We start from the raw sequence: 13,242 nt of genomic DNA, 5'->3' as shown, positions 1-13,242 counted from the left end.
TCGAATCCACCATCTGAAATCCTTAGGTTAAATCCAGATTCCAATGTACAATAGCCAGTTTCGGCCCATCAACCGTTCATCTGAGGGGCCCTTGTGCTCATAACAGCTTTTTCACAAATTGCTAATTTGTCCATACCATTTGCTGAAGTGTCTAGAGTAACAGATTTGGTGCCCATCCATTTGGCTTTAAAGACCATTGCCATGTTTCACATAGGTCTGTGCCTTCCAAAATTCCAGTTGGGATCTGCTTCCGGACGCCTTCAATTTACTGCCCCAAAACTTCCTTCCATGCCTTCCCAGTTGTTTCAAAGAAGCTTTACTGTTTTATGTTCTTTACTCTTTTTAAATCATCCCTTGCTGGGTTTCCCCATCGAAAGTGATTCCCGTCTTTAAAAGAGTGGTACTCTAGGAAACCGTAAACCGAAGTACTGTTTTTCCCAATATGTACCAAAATAGTATTTGGTGCTAGATTGGCTTTGTCAATTTCCAACCAAAGCTAACAAATATTTACAATTGAAACATTTTCCCTTAAAAATAGATGTGTATACTCACAGCAGCCTAAACCATAGCAATCATTGCTTGGCAGGTAATACCCTCCACTTATTAGATGAGGGCAGCTTAATTCCACAGGCATAGGGAGCCAAAGGACCATTGTCTGGGCATGCCTCACCTACTTCGTGACATCTGCTACAAGCATCCGAATGTATTTGCAGGAAGGCTCAGATTGAATCCTGTGAAGTCTTGGCCACGTGGCAAGCCAGGAGGAGGACTCGGACCAGAGGACATGTTTGTATGTAGTTTTATTTAAATTAAAAGAAAATGCATCCTTGACAATACTTCTAAAATGGAGTTCCTTTCCTAATCAAAATAAAATAAGGTGCTAGTCTATAGCCCAAAATAAAATATTAGTCCTCTGTACAAACTCATTCACTAAACTGGCCCTAACACTTAGCAAAAATGTAAAAGAAATAAGGTGAGTGCCCTGCACTCTTGGTTCTTCACAAAGGTATCTCTGGCTGTCCCTTGAATTCCTCTGAGGTCAGGATCCAATGCTTCGAAGTAAACAAAAGTTCACTCCATTCTAAAAATACGTCCACTCAAAGAAACAGTTCTCGTCAGTCTATCAAAAGGACCTCCAAAATTCCCCAAAGTTTGAAAAAAATAGTTCCTGGGAAAAGAAAATATACAAACTTCTTTAGGTGGAGGGATATTTCCATGATCCCTTACCTACTTGGTCAATCTCTCCACACTTCAACCAACTTTCGGGTGCGTCCGTGCTAACGTGATATCTGTTATTCACTCTGCTTATTGTGCCCCTGTGGCTCCTTGGGGGGCAGGGTGGCCCCCTGACCTAATATCTCAATAAGTTGTTTGTGGTTCCTATGACCCCTCTCGGCTTCTGGTTCTCTTAGTTGGCTTGGGTCCCTTTGACCCTTCTCAGGGTTTATGCTGCTCTGGGTTTCTCGGGCTCCCATGACCCGTTTCCTTGCCTTGCTCTCTACCTTTTCTTTGGTTCCTTTGACCCTTGAATGGAGCTAGTTTAGTCTTTCCCACTTTCCCGCTCAATCTTTCAATTTGCTTCGCCTCTAGACCTGGGAAACACACTTACCTGCTCAGTTGCGGTGCTTGCTTCAGCGAGGGTCCGTCTCGTAAGCGACAGCTTGCTGATCTTCTCCTCTGGATGCTAGCAGTCTTCGCGTTCTGCTAGATTCTGCGCTCTCTCTCTCTCTCGCTGGTTCTCGGTCTAAGAGCGGAGGACCCAGTTCTCCCTTCGTCCCTGGACTGTGTCTGTTTGCAGGCTTTGGGACCACCATGTCCTGTACATGGTTGCACCTCCGGGTTCCGGTTCACCCCGCTCTTCCTCTTCGGCCTACAGAACTTCTACATTTGGCATATGGTGTCTCCCTCTGGCATCCGCCTCCTTCTGTTTCTGCAGCTTGCTCCACTGGTCTGCGCGGCGCCTTCCCATGCTGACGTTCTCATGTCTGAGACTTGCCTCGGCATTGGGTTTTCCTCCTCCATTCAAGGATTGGTGTCCCTTTATTCTTGCTCCGGTATTCAGAAGGGGTGTATTGTTCAGCACCAGTTGTCAAGCATATGGAAAGCTCAGTATTACCTGGAACCAAACACGTAGATGTATTGTCTGCATTAGCTTGAGCCAAACCCAGGGGTATTGCCACTATTTCTTACTCCCATGTAGGCATATAATGCCTGATAATAAGGGATAATGTTTCCAGATTCATCTGACGTCACTGCTGAACCCTCCAGATTACATGTGCCCATGAATCCATTTCCCCACCACGAAACCAGTGATTAACACTTGAGACGCAAGCACACCTGATCACTGTGGGAACCTTCTGTTTGGACTTCCAACAGTACTCTCACTCTTTGACAAAATAATCTTAACTGTACACCCTTCAAACACGCAAACCTTTAATGCATTGCTTGCTCAACATGTACACTCTTTATAAACACACACACCCCATACACACCCCACACACACACCACACCCACACCACACCCCATACACACCCCATACACACCCCATACACACCCCACACACACCACACACTTGCCTTCTACATCTAACCACCATCAGGCAAGTTGGCAATACGCAAAACTCTGGATTGTCTTCTGCAAACTCCTCCTGGTCTTCAATGTACTTCAGAACACCTGATACCTGCCGCCTCTGGGCATTTTCTTTGTATTTTATGAGACGCTGCAGTCTGGCAAACTTCGGCATACCGTTCCTAAACTACCCTCTATCGTACAAGTTATGACCTTTTGAGTTAATCATCCTACACCTAACACTTGTGTCAATAAGCTTAGAGCTGACTCATCCATCCTAGTGTTAGTCACCCCCGAAAGCAGCTCCCTCTTCTCTCAGCAAGTCCTGCACCAATGACTTACCTGTCACTTACATTAGCAAATTGCATCAGAAAGGGAGATGTGTGGCATCCTATCTTTGAAGTGCTGACCGTGTGATGTCACTGGTGGATTGTTCTTGCCCAAAGTTTCCACCACAGGCATTTGGTGATTAGCTGCTCGGTGGTGGGAGCCAGTGGGTCCCATTCCTGCACATACCTAATGTAGTTGTTGCTACACCTAAATAACCTCCCTGTGTGGTACATCTGCCTCTTTCTTGCTTGCTGCGAGAAGGACACTACATTTTATATTTGGAATACTGTGCTGAAGACCTCAACTTCGAAAGAAGAGGCAGGGCATTATTAGATTGCTAAGCCATTCACTCCAATGGTGCTTTCTCCAAGTAACAAATGAGTATAATTAACACTATTTAAATAGCATGTAATGTCACTCTTGGTCCCCATTTACAAACCAACCATCTTGCACCAACAGTTCATGTAACCACTCCAAGCCTTGAACTCGCATGCTATCCGATTCAGGATTCACTACTTTAAAACGGTTTACAAATATTCTTTCCTTTTTGTTCCTTTTCAAAAATAGAGCCATTTGTTTGTGGAGGGTTAACATTGCCCTCTTAGATCAAACTCCCCTATGAGCTTTTTAATGTTTGCTTTATTTTTCCTTCTAGGAGTACTTCAGAATCTACATTGCCCAATGTATTTCAATGCAGTGTACACGTTTTCTTTCTTCGCAGGCATGGCCCTATTTTCAGATGTCAAATGTTGAGTGGTTTGCAGTGTCAGTGTTGCTCCTGAGTGAGCCCCCTTTCGAATGTGATCAGTGCCACCTGTGCTTTTCATGACATATTCTACAAAATTATGTTCTGTTTAATACTCCCAGCATTTCAAAACCCCTAATTGACAGTGCTTCCACGCCTTTTCCTTCCCGCTCCACCCTGCAAACTCTCCCAGTAATGTGCAAACAACTCCAGTATTGTCAAGTATTTTATCCAGTCTCATTTTTCCAATGTGCCTGTTGTGTATGATACATGTACTGACACCATTGCTGTTACACGCACTGCAATTCCAAACAGTACATGCTGTCTGTATTATTCCTCAAGTAGGATGCCGTACAGTGCTTACCTCTAACCTGGCTCGGCAGAGGCATGCAATGAGAGATACCATGCCTGCTACGTGTGGTGTGTTGCTTTAAGAACACACGTGATGAAGTGACGCAATTCCTTTGCATGTAATAAACACGGTGGTCCCGCGATGCAGGCAGTGCACTGTGAGAAGCGTGTTGTGTGGGATCGGGGGGGGGGGTTGCTGCATGCTAGTCCCTGCGGGGCGCGTACTTCACTAGCGACGAGGGGGTTATCAGAGATTCCACTGACCCGATGGTCGGGCCAGGCGCTGGTGAAACCGAGCAGTAAAGAACGTTCACCGGCCGCATAGCCGACTTGTGCGTCACAGTGAGAGACACTACATTTTGTCTGCTCGCGGAGGTTGCGGCTCCCTGGGGGAGTTCACGTGCGCCTCGTCGTTCAATTTCTTTTTCTGTTTTCTCATTTTCTGCCTCTGTGTATAATTTTAAAAGAAGGAAGAGAATGCTTTTTTCTATTCTCCAATTGTTTCCTTCTCTTTTACTCTGTTTTTGAAGAGGAGGGTTGCATCAGCCAGGTGGGCTCCAGGTGGCTCGCTGGTGGGGTGGCACGTGTTTTATCTGGGTTGTGGCCCCTATCACAAGGGGGTGCCTTTGTGCCCAACATCCATTTCCACCCACTGGAGCCGACACAATGCAGGTCAATCAAGATGATGGGGCTGTAGCTGGTTGGGTCGCCCTGGCGAAGCACGAGCGCCACGCCAGCAAGAGATTGGCTAGCTTCAATGCCGGAGTTTGATAACTTGGGCGCACCCTCCAGCCTGTGACTAATGTGGAACTCGTGGATCGACCGGCTTGAGATTGATTTCAGGACCACAGGGGAGACAGACGATGAAAGCAATGTGGCTACCCTCATCTATGCAGCTAATCCTGCGGTCCATCAGATCTAGAAGTCGCTGCAACCAGTCAATGATTCATACGCTGGAACAAAATACAAATACAACATATTTACTAATGGAACATTTTATGCCCCTTGCGCACATGGATTAAGAGATATTCGTAATGAGTAATGCAAAGCAGAAGGACGATGAGCCGCTTGACACGTTCAATGCCGGCTCCAGCACCTCTCGGCCACATGTGCATGGGACAATGGTAAAGGTATGATACTGAACCAATTGATACTGAACCAATTGATCCAAGGGTGCACATCAGGAAAGTTATGTCGGCAGGTACTGAAGGAGCCTGGCCTGACAGTGCAGATTCTTGAAGTAGGTAGGTCATATGAAGTGGCGGAGACACAAGCCTCCAAGATGGACGCGGCAATATGTACGCTCAAGATCTATGAGGTATGCCCAGTGGGACGTGGCCAAGGGGCGAGAGGGGCCGGAGGACCATGGCGCCGACACGTGAGAAGGGCTCAAAGTAACCAGCTTCATGCCTCCAGTGCGGATATGACCTCCCACATCCATCAGAGTGTCCTGCGAAGGGGAAGGTGTGGCAACTTTGACCACTATGCGCGGATGTGTTGCGCACCGCTCCCGGTGATCGTACAGAGGGGTCAAGTCAGGGTAGGATCCTTCAGACAACAGTGTCCTCAGAGTGTGGCCCTCGTGGACCAGGAAGAGAAGGTGTCGGAACTGGGGGTTGAACAGGAAGAGGATGAAGGGAGCATTTTCTTCATATCCAGCATGAGTGCATTAAAGGCGAAGACAAGGATACAGCCAAAGTGTATGGCAAGAGTCGACGTCTCAGCGATTTCCGTCTTGGTGGACACCAATGTCATGGTGAAAGTGCACTATGAAGAAATGGGGGATCTTCTGGTTTTGAAACACCTAAGAGCATGCATATTTACTTTCAGAGGGGATCAACCAATCCCGCCTATGGGTGCTTTTGTCTCACAAGTGGAGTGTGGTACCAGATCTATCAAAGCCAGGTTCTACGTAAAACATTTGTAGCAACACCCTGTTGAGTTGTGCCGCAGCTGAGGCACTTGGGATTGTGAGCTACGCGTACAGTGTGTACGTCAAGGATGTTCAGGCGGTGCTGGAGAGATTTGCAGTCATATTTGTCGGAAATGGACTGCTTGCGGGAGAAGCGATAAGACTGCCTATAGACCAATCCATTTGCCCAGTCGCCCTGAAACACCAAAGGGTGTCGTTTCACCTACGGCAGCTCATGGACAAGGAGCCAAAGAATCCAACCAAACTTGACATTATTGAGAAAGTGGAAGGGCCAACCCCCCGAGTGTCACCCATTGTCATAGCAAGGAAGCCTAAACAACCTGATTCGGTCAGAATCTGTGTGCATATGAGGCTGCCGAACAAGGCGATAGAGGGGGAGGCATTTGACACCCACTATCGATGACATTATCGCTGAGTTACAAGGTGCCATTTTTTTCTCAAAGTTTGATCTGAGGGCTGGGTACCATCAGGTTGTATTGCACCCAGAGTCCAGATATATAACCACCTTCACGACTCACCAAGGATTGTACCGGTATAAGCGCCTCTGCTTCGGTGTATCATCGGCTGCAGAAGTCTTCCAGAATATAATATGTGGTGCCCTAGCTGACCTCGAGGGTGTCATAAACATTAGCAATGACATTCTGGTGTGTGCAGAATCGAAAGTCAAGCACATGGCACGACTTGTGAAGACGCTCAAACGAATACAGTCGGTGGGCCTCACCCTGCATAACGAGAAATGTAAATTTCTCAAGACCAGCATAGAGATCTTTGGGTTGGTCTTCAAGGAAGGCGAAGTGTCACCCGACCCAAGGAAGGTGAAGGACTTTATGGATGCCAGCCCCCCAGAGACTGTAACAGTGGTGTGCAGTTTCTTGGGGATGGTGATGTACTGCAGAAGATTCATTAGGAATCGTGCCATGTGGTTGGCGCCGTTAAGGTGCCTGACGAGGAAAGACAACGTCTGGCAGTGGGGCCCACTGGAACAAGCTGCATTTGAGGATGTGAAAATGGCCCTTGCAGCGGATGACACAATGGTTGTTGGCCGTCCTGTAATAAGGGTCTTTCTGGTCTACCGACCCAGCACCAATAATGCAGCAGACTACCTGTTGAGGCACCCTCAGAAGAAAGAGGTTGACTGGGGGCACACGGCCGAAGAAGCGGAGGAACATGTACAGGTGATCATTGAGCCCTCCACTCCAAACTCCATGCCCGTTCAGGGATTAGCAAAGGCCTCGGAGGAAGATGAGTGTTTTGGCCTCCTTCGAGGTGTGCTGCAGAAAGGGGAATGGAAGACCATTCTGGAAGGCCTCCGCAAAAGAACCCAGGATGCCCGCATCACCATAGAACAACTATGGTGGGTGAGGGACGAGCTGGCTTTTGCTGAGTCGGACCTGCTGCTGAGAGGGGACAGAATGGTGCTCCCACCAAGCAAGATCCAGCAAGTGGATCTCACTGGCCCACCAGGAACAACAGACGATTCAGGGCCTTGAAAAGCAGGTGGATCAGGTTGTAGCAAGATGCATTTGTGTCAGGCAGCTGCCACGACAGTGAGCCATCTATTGAGTCCATGTCCCGAATCACACAACTGTGGGAAACGGTACAACATGTGGATTTTGGCTCAACAGGAAGACACACACACTTTTTAGTGGTTGTTGACCAACAGACAAGGTACCCCGAAATGGAGTTCCTGGAGTCAGTGGCGTTTGATGACGTGGCAGCGGCTTTGGAAAATGGGTTTGCCACTCATGGATTGCCCCAGGTGGTGTGTTCTGACAATGGTCCGCCATTTCAGAGGGAGCGCTTCAGCCAGCTCATGAGTGAGTACAGACCCACCATCACAAGATTCCTCCTCTATGGCCAAGGGCGAAGGGCGAGGCAGAGCGTTTCATGAGGACCCTAAATAAGGTATTCCGCATTGCCCATGTCCAACAGCACTGTCTCAAAATGGCCGTCTACCAGTTCCTAAGGGAGTATCGGGTGACCCACTCACACTGTTGAACCGGGGTTGCAGAGGCCATGTTCAAAAGGTGCCCGAGGGGGCTGCTGCAGAGAACCGGCAGAGATTGACAATGACAGGCTGGCTGTGGAAAGGAGAATCGTGAATAAAGGGGAGAACATCCGAAGAGGACGAGATCAACTGGTGCCCGGACAAGTTAATAGTGAGAAACAGGGACACACAAGGGAAGTTGTCGCTTCTGTATGAACCCAACCCCATTGACGTAGTGGCAGGAAAAGGATAAATGGTGACCGCGTCTGACGGAAACGCCACAGTCACAAGGAATGCCAGTTTCTTCCACAGGATCAGGGAGAGCAGCCTGCCAAGCATGTCGGCTGGGAGAAGGTGCGCAGTGTCTGATGAAGAGCGGGGTTGACCACTCATGTCTTCCTGGATCAGAGGGGACGCAGGTGAGAAGAGGCCGAGCTGGGAAGAGAACCAGCTGTATCCGCAATGTAGTGAGCAGGGGAGACCTGCTTACCTAAAAGATTATGTGCTGGACACATGAAGTCAACACTGAAAGTTGCTCAGAGTTAATCAGGAGTTTATACTATTGCCAAGGTTGCATTGTTGGAGAGTTGTACACTGTTATGAAAAAGGAGCAGTGTGGTGTGTTGCTTTAAGAACGCGCCCGACGGAGTGACGTAACCACGTTGCGTGCAATAAACTGGGTGGTCCCGCAATGCAGGCAGTGCCACCACGATGTCCCGCGCCAGAGAGGGGATGCCATTGTGCTGGGCCCGCTGCCACTGTGTTCCTCACCCTGTGCCATCTGATGCCCTTTGCCAGTGCCTGCATGGGAGCCCAGCCCGCATGGCCTGATATCTTACGTCCAGGACTGGGGTTCCCTTCTGTGCCACAGATTTCTGAAACCCGGGACCGAGGCGCTGCCTCTGGGCTCTGGGCTCTGGCCTTGCCTCATTGACATATGGTTGCCTCGGTGCTCCGATCGTTCCTCAAAGGCTTATGGTTGAGGTGGTTCCTCATCGCTGTGCTCCATCTCCTGCAGCACTCTGGATTTAGAACATGCAATTGGACTCAACGGTGTGCCGCTTTCTCCTTCTTGCAGTGTGGCCATATGACTGCTTGGCGATTGGAAATGGCAGTCGGTGACAGTATTATGTATCTTTGGCTGTGGGGGTGGTGATGTGAGCAGAGAAGGGGCCCAAAGTCTTTTGGGATTTTTGTTGAAGGGTTTGCATGGACATTCCATTTCACCTTGTCTATTTCGGAAGGGTATATTTGAAGTGAATTGTTTTGGCTTTGCAGTCTCTATTTTTGAAACATTTTTAGAGTTTGACTTTGGCTCCCACCCATGCTGTTTTTTGCATACTGAAGGGTGGGATGACGTTTTGTCCTGCAACGTCCCGGGTTACTGGACTCTTGCTATTTTGTTATTCTGGATCAACATTTCACTATTTTGTTATTCTGGATCACCATTGCATTTTTCTCTCTCTGGTCTTCTTTGCTCCTTCTCAGTTTTTTCTTTCCTCGGTTGTATTTTGCCATCATTTCTTACATTGTACCAATTCATTAATGATTGGAAAATGCTTAGGAGTAGACGATTTGGAAATGAAATAAACAAATGCAACGTAGCTGATATAGATTTATAAACTCAGAATGGCATTTTGAGGGGGGGTGCTGTTGCGCACGGCAAAAGATGGCCGCCTGAACGAGGAGCTCCTCAGCCCGGGACTTTCACACAGCGAAAAACATACTTATTGGGGTGCGCATCGGATTGTGTGTGAGCTGTGTGGTGTCGGAACACCTGAGCAACTAATTGTGCAAAGAGGCCCGATTCTTGCCAGTGTACGGGCCCTGATCCCTGCGATTCTGAAGTGAACGTTGGCGTACCAGCCGCCCGAACGGCCTGATCTACGTTGCTGTGGATTGCACCTCTGTTCTGCTGGCCCCAGCGGGTGCTGCATAGCGACAACCCGAAGCCATCCTCAGTGCCGAGACTGCAGGGTGCCGACCCGAGGAGCAGACAGGCTGTGAGTGAGTCAAGACTTCCCGCTGGAAACGCGAGAGTGAGCGGCTTGCTCCGGTGCACTGACTGCGCATGGCCCATCCGTGTGGGAAAGATCCCAACTGATTGCAGTGGGAGCACAGCATGTGGCTGATGAGGCAGTTGCAGCGCCGGCTGGAGAAAGACCTGCCCCAGAATACAGAGCTGTGAACTGTGCTGCTGATACCGTTGGAGGCCGGCGGTTGCTGCGCTGGAGCGGTTCACGGCCAGCCCACAGCGCTGTTGTAGTTGGAGGAGGCGGCCCAGGGGACAGGCAATTGTGTGCGTATGCAAAGCTCTCTGCTCCCCCTTCTGAAGCTGTGTAGGGGGAAATCGACCATGATACGCCGGTGTTAAGACGGATTTCTGAACTCTGTCCTGGTGGCGCAGAAGTTCAGAAGGCCAACCTAATTACTTGGAACAGGGTAACCTCTGGACAAGCCAGACCAATCAAGGTAGCGATCGCGGCGGTCAAGACTAGGTCTCAAGAGGGGTGAGGGTGACTGAAAGCCCGCAATGAGCACACAAAGCAAGAGCGCTTACAAACTACTCCAAACAGTTGTTATATCAAAAATAGATACACATTTATTTTAAGGCCTTTAAAACAATGACCGTAGCGAGAAAATCACAATATCACAATATTAAACCAACACATACCATATCAACACAATATATATACAAATACAACAGTCGCTAGCGTTCTAAGCACGAAATGGGTAGTCCACCTGAAAGGGAAGGAAAACAGGCAGTGCGATAACGCTTTAGACTCAGTTCGCCTTCAGAGGTACCTAACCAGATGGAAGTCCGAGCCCTGCGAAGAGTGGAGCCTTGTGCTCAAAGTACCTGCCACGCCGGTGCCAACGGGCAAAAGGAGAAGCTCTTTGGAGGAAGTCAGGCAGTTCGGGTTAGTGCACAGCAGGAGAACAGGTTCCGCAACTCAAGCGCAGCCTCCACCGTGGCCAGAAGCAGAGTGCGAGTATGGCCAAAAGGGTGCTGTTTTTACCCAGCAGGGAAAAGCAATGGGATACTGCAGGAGGGCGACCAGATCCTAGCTAAACTACTCACCGGTCCCCGAAGCAAGCAGACCCAGGCTTCTCCACGTTAGTTTCAGCAGCTGGCAGGTTCAGAAGAGCAGGGAACGCCTCGTAGTCGTGTAGAGCAAAAAGACGTCCCAATCAACGAAACCGGCACAGTTTGTTGCCGCAGCAGGACAACGGAGCGGCCGTGTGTATTCGAGCCAAATGTACACTCCTCCCTTCAGACTTGGGAACGCCAAGTGTACGAAGCGTGGGAGAGTGACCAGGACTCGGAATACAACACAACCTGGCGGCGGTTACAGAGCAGGACTCCCTTGTAAGCTGGTCAGTCAACTGGATGGCCCAGAGACACTTCCGAAGGCTTACTTGGCAGGAGATGATGAAGTCGCCGGGAATAGCTGTTCCTGCTATTCCAAAGGTCGAAGCACCAGTACAGGCCTTCTGGTTCGATCAAAGGAGGAAAGGGTTTCACAGGACGACAGCAGTGCAAAGGAGGATTCCTTCAGCGGGTCACCAGCGATTCCTCGGTCCAGCCTCTTGGTTGCAGGATTCTTGGCTCCTGTATTCCTTCGTTCGTGAGAACTCAGGAGATCGACATGGTAGTGGTGTTTCCAGCCCCCTCTTATCCACGGTTCCCTTCGCGCCAAAACGGAGGGGAGCCAATGGGAGATCCGCTCATCAACACACATACCATACGTGGACCAATCACGGACCACGGTGGTCCCAGGCATTCACACCACCCTAGACTCTCTGGCACCCAGGATGTGTATTGGGACCAGACATCCCAGCCCACACCCTGGAGGCACACAAACGACATGTAGAAGCCTGCGAAAGCAACCACGTTTCGCGGGAAAGTACATGCCCAAATAAGGAAGGCCCCGGGTCGCCCGACCTGGGGAAGGTGAAGGGAGCAAGACGGTCAGTGGACAGGACAAAGGAGCCTCGTGGTCTGGCCATTTTGGGAGCCAGGCCACCATTTTGGGTTCAGTGCGAAAAACGTGCTCAGAACGCCAAAAGGAGCTCAAAATAAACAAAACGATCGCTGCCACCATTCCAGTCCCTGAATGACTTGCACCGATCAAAATACCATCCTAAAAGAGTATCTAGGGCCCGTAGAAGGCTAGAGACCCAAGAGAGCTGTAACTTAGCTTACAGTGCCCTCTTGTGTCATGTTGCACTAAAGCCGCAACACGATAAAAGAAACTACGGGAAACAGCGTGCCCCGGTACTGACTGTCTTAAGGGCATGTCAGTTTCCCCATAAGAAAAAGGAGCGAAAGCCCAGAGGAGTGCGGCAGAAGGCTGCACTTCTCTGGCAAAGTCAAGAACAAGGTGAAAAACAACAGCAAAAAGTTTAGGGGTTGCCACATGGAAGGAAAATTACTTACAATTACGAAATCTTTCCTAACAGCCGGCTGCATTTGATCCAGCTGCATGTGGAAGAGGTCACCCGTATAAGGTGAGATACTACTGATACAGCGCAGCTATAGTTTTCAAATTAGCGTGCCTCCTTGGACCAAGGTGACAATTAGACTGCAGGCCCATGTTAAGTAGTGTTACTGTTTGGAGGTGAGGGGGGAGGTGGCCACAGTGAAGGTCGGGCTGCACCAGAACCCCTATACATCTGTATACCCCTGAGGCAGATGATCCTGGCGATTGGTGCACTGCTTCGCTGCACGGCTGACTACTGCGGTATTGGACCTTTAACACTAGTGCTGCCTCCCCCCCTTCTCTGAACCTCCTGCTATTCGCTACACCTGGCCCTAAATCTGCCAGAACACTACTGGGACGACATGACGAAAGGCGCAGGGAAGAAGCAAAGCTCCATAAACATGTTTACTGAGACTGCACCATAAACTGCGGCAGTGGGCGGAGAGCACTGCAGATGACCCGTTGGAGCAAGGAGAACGAAGTGAACTGAATTGCATGATGGAATACATGTGTAAGGGGTTCACTGCCTGTTAGGCAGAATCCAGTGCAGTTCCCTTAGGGAGCACTACACCAGATTAGGACTGCAGGTGAGAGCGATAAATCCCCTTTGGTATCAGTCTGTACCACAAAGATTTAGTTGGTAGCTGTGGCTGAGCAGTCAGACTTATCTCAAGAGGGAGATGAGCAGTATTCAGAGTTTACACAATAGGCCTACTGTACCATGGCACAAGGAAACACTGACCAAAGCTTTATAGTTAAAAAGTGTATATATATATTTATTTTATACACTTATAAGCAAACACATGTATCACAAGTATCAAGCAAGTTAAATGAAGTCAATAGA

The 13,242-nt window shown here is 49.2% G+C and overlaps 1 protein-coding gene across 3 annotated transcripts in view; it reads left to right on the top strand.

Moving 5' to 3' along the window:
• KNL1 (kinetochore scaffold 1) overlaps nt 1–13,242 on the top strand; it is a 1,870,945-nt gene that overhangs the window by 1,218,251 nt on the left and 639,452 nt on the right. The gene's annotated exons all lie outside the window — the stretch shown is intronic.

This window comes from Ambystoma mexicanum, chromosome 14, assembly GCF_040938575.1.
Source record: "Ambystoma mexicanum isolate Mex_15411 chromosome 14, UKY_AmexF1_1, whole genome shotgun sequence".
NCBI classification, from domain to species: Eukaryota; Metazoa; Chordata; class Amphibia; order Caudata; family Ambystomatidae; genus Ambystoma; species Ambystoma mexicanum.
This window is presented reverse-complemented; position numbering and strand designations above follow the sequence as displayed.